The 8,411-nt window shown below is 45.6% G+C and overlaps 1 pseudogene across 1 annotated transcript; it reads right to left on the bottom strand.

Annotated features, from left to right (window-relative positions):
- Positions 1 to 376: 376 nt before the first annotated feature.
- Positions 377 to 7,485, bottom strand: LOC308366773 (SWI/SNF-related matrix-associated actin-dependent regulator of chromatin subfamily E member 1-like; annotated as a pseudogene). Its single transcript, XR_013969076.1, has 11 exons — positions 7,449 to 7,485; positions 6,322 to 6,393; positions 6,006 to 6,049; positions 5,324 to 5,422; positions 4,536 to 4,628; positions 3,963 to 4,094; positions 2,902 to 3,073; positions 2,254 to 2,426; positions 1,981 to 2,082; positions 1,267 to 1,633; positions 377 to 711 (listed from the first exon to the last, which is right to left on the bottom strand). The product of XR_013969076.1 is annotated as an SWI/SNF-related matrix-associated actin-dependent regulator of chromatin subfamily E member 1-like (transcript).
- Positions 7,486 to 8,411: the final 926 nt, after the last annotated feature.

Raw genomic sequence — 8,411 nt, forward strand, 5'->3', positions numbered from 1 at the left:
CCTTAGAGAGCAGCACACAGCGCATGCAGAGGACGGCTGGTGTGCGTGTTGGTAATTAAAGACAGCTCTACCGGAGGTTAAACAGTTGACACTAGTCTGATGAGGATGAGGAATGCCGTGGACAGAACCAATCGGAATCTGAAAAATATTCAGCACACTTCCGTTCCGGTTGGGCATTCAGAACTAGTCCCTGTTTATCAAGCTAAATGAAACCAGTGCGTATATAGACGCACTGGACTAAAGCGGGGAATGAGCACCCTTTAGTTATGTGACAACTGAATGGCCTTTGGTAAGAGTTAAGGGTGGCTGCGAGGCTAGAACGTGATGGCCGTGAAAAGGTTGGGGGGGGGGGGGGGGGGTGGGGGGGGGGGGGGGTAGGAGCGAGGGGGAAGTGAGATAGAAGGGGGTGGTGTTGAGGCCAGGCGGCGGTGTTGAGGCCAGGCGGTTGCAGTGGTGTGGGTTACTGCGGAGGCGGGGGCGGCCGCTCCTCCGGGGCTGGAGGCTCGGGGGGGATGGGTTCTGCTGGTCCAGTGGTGTTGGTGGTGGCGGTGCTGCTGCTGCTGCTGCTTTCAGAGGAGGCGGTGCTGTCAGTTGTTCCCTCAAGCGTGGCCCCCTCCGCCGGTTCAGGGGGGGTGGGGTTCTCTGGGGCAGGAGTTGCCCTCTCTTCTGCCTCGGCTGGTTGACTCTCAGTGGTCTCACTCGGGGCCTCATCTGCAAGGGCGAGACCAACAGATTATGTAAATGCAGCTCTGTATCAATTAGACCTTGCCTCCTTCTTTTAATGCACTAATTAAAAGCTTCGATGCACTGATCAAAAGTGGATATCAAACGGCTGGGATCTCTATATCCAATTAGGCAGAAGCTAATGGAATAAAAAGTTCAAACACGCACGTTCCTCTATAAGTAACTATATAACATTGTCCTCTTTGTCTCCCTTTGAGGGTGATGCCTTTGCATTAGTAAAGAGTGTTTTGCATTTCCTGACACTTAACTGAATGAATGAATGAATGAACGAATGAACGAACGAACAGACGAACAGACGAACGAACAAACAGAAAACTGAGTGAACAAACGAATGAATGAACGAACGAACGAACGAACGAACGAACGAACAGACGAACAGACGAACAGACGAACAGACGAACGAACAAACCAACTGAGTGAACAAACGAATGAATGAACCAACACAATGAAATGTCTGACAAAAGACAACACACTCCTGTAATGTTAATCATCACAGTCAGTGTGCGGTGTAGCAACACCCACCTGTCTCCATGGGTGTGGGCTTGTCCTCCACTGGCTTGCTCTCAGGGCTCTGCTCAGGAGAGGAGCTGGCCTGTGGTGGCGTGGCTGAAGCGGGGGTGGTCGGCTGCTGCTGCTGTTGTTGTTGCTGCTGTTGTTGCTGCTGCTGCTGCTGTTGCTCCTCCTGCTGAGCAGTTGCAGCTGCAGCCGCTGCTGCTGCAGTCGCCGCTGCTGCTGTTGCTGCAGCTGATGCTGCTGCGGCCGCTGCTTTCTCCGCCTGCTCGGCCGCCTCCTTCTCCCTCTCCTCCGCCCGACGGCGGGCCGCCTCCTCGGCCGCCGCCATCTCCGCAGCCAGCTTCTCCATGTCCACCTCCACCTTTAGACCGCACAGCTGCAGGATGTCCAGTGCACAGACATACAAACAGCCACAAAAGAATTGTGTGTTAGATCAAATCAAGTACTCTGGTGTGTGGCAGCCTAGCAGCAACACAACCTGCACTGTAGTCCAGAAAAGACTGCAGACCACTTCTCATTTACTTACCAAGACCCTACAGCTCACTTGCCTGTCTCGCTGCCGGCAGTTCTCTTCACTGTGATCATCATATGCAAGTGAGTATGTGTCTGACTCTACACGGCTAACTGCTCACTACACTCAATGGATATCTGAACTCACTGCATAAAGGGGGCAAGGGGAGAAAAGAGGTCAGTCATGCTGTGATGTCTCGTGTGCCAACATACCCGTTTGAGTTCAGTGTTGAAAGACTCAGTGGTCTCCAGGAACCTCCTCTTTTTGTCCTGATGCCGATCCTCAATCTGCAGCAGCTCCGCTTCCAGCTTCCTCTGAGAGGGGAGAGAATAGGGGCATTTACAGCTGTCATCCGCAATTATTGGATTACACTTGATCGAGGGGTTATTATTAGAGACGCAATATGACTCCAGTCAACAACAAAAATCTGTTCATCACAGCGTGTGTGTGTGTGTGTGTGTGTGTGTGTGTGTGTGTGTGTTTACCTGGTGCACCATGAGGGACTGGACCTGGCGCTTGAGGACCTGCATGCGAGCCGTAGTGACAACAGAACGAACGTCTGGCACCACGATTTCACTGAGGATGTCACTGATGAGGCGGTGGTTTCTCTGGAAGCGGGCAGCAGCGCTGTGCTTCATGGAGAAGCCGTCGTCGTAGTCTGGGGTGGCACAGATTATGTTGATGAGATTAGAAAAGACCAATCAAGAATGATTCCCATTTCAGTTCAAATCAGTAAAATCATTAAATGCAGCAAGCTAAACTGCAGTTACTTTAATTCTGGTTAGGGAACAAGAGCATCTTAACATCAGTGTTAAGTGTCAAAAGACCAGTGTTCAGAAGCACGCTGCTGTGAGGCCTGTCTGGTTTCTGACCATCTAAATCCCTGATAGCTCAGAGATTAAGATCTATCATACATCATCTATCAATATCTATCGGAATTGCTTTAGATATTAAAAAATGACAAGTACAATTTACACTGTGTGTCTGTGAAATGGGGCAAAGTTGCCTCACAGTGCAAGCCCTTGGATTAGTATCTGATGATGTACTCGGTGATCACCGAGAGCACTGCAGCTCAAGGGGCTGACGGGAGGAAGCAAGCGGGACAGGCTGACAGTGGCAGATAAAACACTAACCATCGGGGTCCTCTGCGGGCTGGATGCTCATGTAGGGCTCCCCTTTGTCCAGGCGGGACTGCCTCTGTCGGTTCTCCTCCTCAAGGGCGGCCTCTGCCCGGTTCTTGGCATTGACGTAGGCCAAGTACGTCGGGGAGTTGTGGTAAGCCTTCAAGGAGTCATTGTACTCGATCTGGATGGCAAGAGGGCAGGCAAAGTCAGAGAGGAATTTCACTTGCTGGAAAGCTTCCCAATGTCTCAACTGGTTGAGAACGGGGCCAAATTAATCTCGAGTATTTTGAAGCAAAGATGATTATTTTCAGGAAATACTGTTCACATTTTCCACAGCTGTTGTAGTTGTGGTCCTTTTTATTGATGTCTCTTAAAATGTTCTTACAGTCATATTAAACGGAATGCTTATGAACTTGTTAACTGCCGCCGCACAGATTGCTGTATAATCTAAAAAAAGAAGTTGCAGGCTGTAGTTTTAATTAATGACTCCACGGCACTGTATGCATGTGGTCTCACTGCCATCTACTGTTTTGAAGTGCAGCTTAGGTTTACATTCAGTCATATCACAACTCCCTGTAGATACCCAACAACACTACAGTGCAGCCAAATGGCTGGTACTATACATAAAATGTGTAAACTGACTGAAATAGGCACCTTTGTATTAAAAATAGTGGTCTAAAAGGACGTAGAAAGCAGTTGCTTGGATTATTAATAAAGGGCGCCTTGGCATAATGGAGGCTATTACATAAATGTACCATCACGACTCCTGTGCAGGTCTGTTCAAGATACATTTCTTTGGGTGGAAACAAGGGATCTTAACCCGTCTTTATCAAAATTGGTGGCATCTGCCTTTAAGAGGACTTTGAACAGATGAACAACTAAAATGGCATGATGAGCAAGAACAGATGGTAGGTTTACCATCACACACGAACGGCATTTTTATTTGTAATACCCAAACGCACACAGGAGAAAGTGCATTCCGAGTTATTGCGGACGTGTTACGATTTCTGCCTGGTCGACACTTTTTTTGAAAAATCAAGAAATTCTTAAGGACCATCTGTGAGACGAACCTTCTCAGCTTCGTACTCGTTCAAGTAGTCCTGCTTCTCCTCATCCGAGAGGTCCCTCCACATACCACCAATGATCTTCCCAATCTCCCATAGCTTCAAATCAGGATTAGATGCCTTGACCTGGTCCCAAACCTAAAGTAAATACAGACATGTTAGACGCATACAAAGGTCAGCGGAAAAAAGGGGTGGTTTTAAATGATAAATAAAAGCTTATTTCCTACTAGTCCAGTCTATGCCACATGTAATAGCTTAACAATCCAGGATCAAATAATATATATTTCTGTTTGCGCCTGGAAGGAAATTTCAACACAATTCAATTAAACTCATGAGACCAGAGTTACAGAAATGACAAAGATAGCAACACTAATTAAACAATTTCCAGCATTGATCCATCACTCAGCTCCTTCCAACCTGGGGAAGGAAAACCAAATTTAAAAGACGGTGCGTGGGGGGAGGTTTGAGGTGGTCAACCCCCGCGCCCCCTAAAATACCCGGTTGGTTCATTGTGACATGGCCCGCCTGAGAGTCCTCCCAGAGCACAAGCAGCAAAAGCAGACACCGTGGGTGTCTTACCTTCCTGCTTACCTTCCGGCTGTACCGCATGTAGGGCATCAGTGGCTTGTCTGGCGGTTTGGGCGGCTTGGGGACAGTGATCCCTGAGGAATTCTGCGGAGAAGGGGGGGGGGGAGAGAAAGACCAAACAAACAAGGGGTCAAGGGTCAGCAAGAAGACAGAAGAGCCCCAGTTGAAGACACACAGTGGCACGACACTATGAGGAAAGGAAGCAAGAAGGGAGGAAGTAGCACAACTCAAAGTGGCAATGGTGTGACATCTGTCCCACAATGCTGTTCAACGGATATGATGTGAACCACAGCATAACACAGAAGCCTAATGCCAGGGACCGGTAACAGGCGTTAGTATCCATGCAATTGACTGGCATCTGCTTTTGGGTATAATGAAGAAATGGAAGTTTGGTAAAAAGGGGGGACAGAAAAGGAAGGAAGCTACACCTCTGAGGAAAAATCATATCTAAGTGAATTGGGACTTCTACCCCCAACCCAGAAAACACGTGACATAATATTATGCTTGGGGGAGAGTGATTGTTCATCAGAGGTGTGAGGGGGTTATGGAGCTACTAGTGACATCTAGAAGTCTACCTGTGACCTCAAAAACAACTAGCGTCTCTACATGTCTCTACATGTTAAATCAACTATTCACCAATTGCACTATGGAGACACAAAAATCTAAAGTAACCATGAAGTGGTTCGATCGAGTGTCAGGTTTAATTTGATTTAGCCTAGAGAGGTTAATACTCTCGGCTGTGATTCTAGCCCCGGCATTATGGCCGGTCCTACCATTACCCTGTTGTTTCCGCCGGAGTTCCCTCCCAGCCTGTAGTTGTTGTAGGCCAGATGGCTGTATGGGTTGTAGCCCACAAACCCAGGGGTGGTGGGCAATTGCTGATGGAGACAAATGAGACAAAACACGAATGAGAAATGACACAAACAAGGGGAGGCAGGGACAAAAAGAAAATGAGAGGGCTATCTTCGTGGGGTTTCTCCCACGTTCATGGGCTGCATAACATCATGCCAAAGCATTTACTCCACAGCCATATACGTTGCTGTTACAAACCCTTTTTTTTTATGACAACACAGGAAACAAACAAAATGAAAAGTTGGGGCGGGGCAGGGTGTTGGGTTTGAGGGCTGGCAGGTAAGTCTTAGGGCCATAGCTCATCAGCAGGTGATTAGTGAGAAGGCTGAAACCAGTTGTACTTTTCTGCAGCCATGCTTTGCAGAAAAGCACCATCATCCTCGTAACATACTTCAGGCACATCTCAAAGGCAATCACCAAATATGATGGGATGTCAGCCTACAGAACATGGCTGCAAGGAAAGAACAAACCAGGCAAAAGGGCCATTTCAATGATCACTGCCTTCTTCAACCCCTCACTCCTCCTGCTGCTGCTGTTGCCTTGAGTACCCTCAGATTCTGGGATGTGGGGTGGAGAGGAATGGCAAATGGTGTGCCGTGCCATACTTACTGTGGTGGGGGCTGGGGCAGGGGGTGGGGCATAGGATGGCCGTTCTGCGTTGAAAGATGGAAAGATATGTATAAGAACAAAGGCACATTTTCTGTGTAATAATCAAGGAATATAGTTTTGATGGATGTAACTATCTTGACTGGAGGGAACAATTGATTAATGACTAAAATTAGTGCAGAAACATTCAAGGCATACTAGCAACAAGTCTGACTGCATATGTCTTTGTGTAACAATACTGCATGGAAATGGACGATTATATCCTCCAGTCTGGTAACAGGTGATTGATGACAAAAGAAAAGAATTTGTTTAACTCAACTATAAGGATTCTTACTTGACATTTTGTCAGAGGTATTGGAGAAGTCAGGGTATCCTGTTCATTGGTTCCGCTCTGTTGGCAAAAAAACAAACAGTGAGTGAAATCACAATTCATGGTAGCAGTTATACATCACACAAAATCCAAATTTTCAAAACTAACACACATGGTATACACGACAATTTTACCTATCCATATAATAATTACAAATAAATGAGATAAAAACTGTTTTACATACAGTCTTTCTGACACTGAATGAGATATAAAGGTTCAAGAAAGTGGTCTGGTGTTAATGTTTACTCCTCTACAGGCCCTCTCGCCACCATTACAATAACTGTTATAAGCGAGAAAATTAACCATTTTTACATATTGTGTATCAAACACACACAATTGCAGATGGATAAGAAAGCCTAACGCTGTGAGAGTACTTTGCAATAGTATTAATAGCGTTAACGTTAATTTACCCATCTACCGTTATTGTAACGTTAGCCGATAGCAAAAATTAACAGTCCGTGGCCTCGCCCCGTAAAAAGCAATCTACAGCTACTGTAAACACTCCCCGTTAGGAAACTTCCAATAATTACTCATACTTGAGCCACTGGCCACATGAATTAATGATCACGAAATCACAAAAGCAGAGGAACAAGCAAGGTTATGCTACTGCTAAACTAGCGTTTTGTTTGGCAGTCATTGGGTTTGGCAGTCTGGTTGGCTAGCTATCTCTGGTGAGGTTAGGCCACTGAAATAAATGAGCGTGCCCATGGGCATCAAACCGGTAAAAGATTGACAGAACATTACATGTTTTCAGTGGATACCTAAAAACAGTAACGACGCAAATGAACTAGTTCACATTTTAAACACCATACAATATACAGTTTCGATCTATGTTAGCGTTACTGATAGATAACGATACCTAGGCCAAAGCTGAGTGCTTGCACTAATTAAAGTTAGCTATGCTAGCTCGATACCATTCTTAACGTTGAAGAAACTGTAACACTACAGATAACATAAGCTTACTTTTCAGTAAACAAACAAATAAACCAATATGTTGTGTCACCGTACATGTGAGTTTATGGATACACAGTTCATTCAATTTTTTAAAAATGTTCGAAAATTGTGTCAGCGCTCACCCAGATATCCTTTGTTCCCTCCCAGCGCCAGCGCTACTCTCTGCAGTGTGTCTATGGTGTTTGTAAACTATCAACCAGATTCCCTGTGCAATACTGCCACCATGTGTTCGGGAGTTTAAATGAATTATGTGGGCTCTCCCTCATCTCCACCATTTTAGTAGAACGTCACATTGATTTGACTTCAGGAACATAAAAACGTCATGACCCCCCAGCCGCAAACAGAGAATGAAACATACACCACAGTGCCAGCGTGGATAAATGCTTGATACTACTCTTGGCTCTGTCGATGTACTGCATCATGGTGCAGAAGTCCACAGGTGCAGCAGGACTCATTTAAGAGAAAAATTAAGACTTAAGACTCTGATGTTGCCCCGCTCGTTTGATCAGCAACCAAAATCTCAACTGGACTTAGCAAAGTCAATAAAACTCTAATCTAATTGGTTCTGCATCCCAACATGCATTTCTGACTATGTGACATACTGTATGTCCCACCACAGCATACTGCCTGTATGTTGGGGTGGTAATATGCAAGTCAAGGAGTTATCAAAGGTAATTGGATGGCACAGATGTGTCTTAGATGTGGTTGGTTTCATATTGTATGTTTCATCTGGAATATTCTGGAAAGCCCTCCCGCTTTAAATTGTTCACTCATTGCCAGAGATTCCTTATAAAGCAACTGAAGATTTGTTCCTGTCTTGTATCTGTAAATTCCTACTATATCACATTATTCCTACTATATCTGTAAATTCCTACTATATCACATTACATACCGTAATTACATACATGCAGATTAACGTCTGCATTAATGTCTGCTTCATCCAAGTGTAAATATTGACTTTGTGACATGGACACATCTGAGCAATTGGTTGACATTTTGCGGAAATGTGCAGATATCTGCAGACAAAACCACACCTTGGTGCACCATCAACCATTTCACTTCTTGCTTTGAATGAAAACCATGGA

Source organism: Sprattus sprattus (assembly GCF_963457725.1).
Source record: "Sprattus sprattus genome assembly, chromosome: 6".
NCBI classification, from domain to species: domain Eukaryota; kingdom Metazoa; phylum Chordata; class Actinopteri; order Clupeiformes; family Clupeidae; genus Sprattus; species Sprattus sprattus.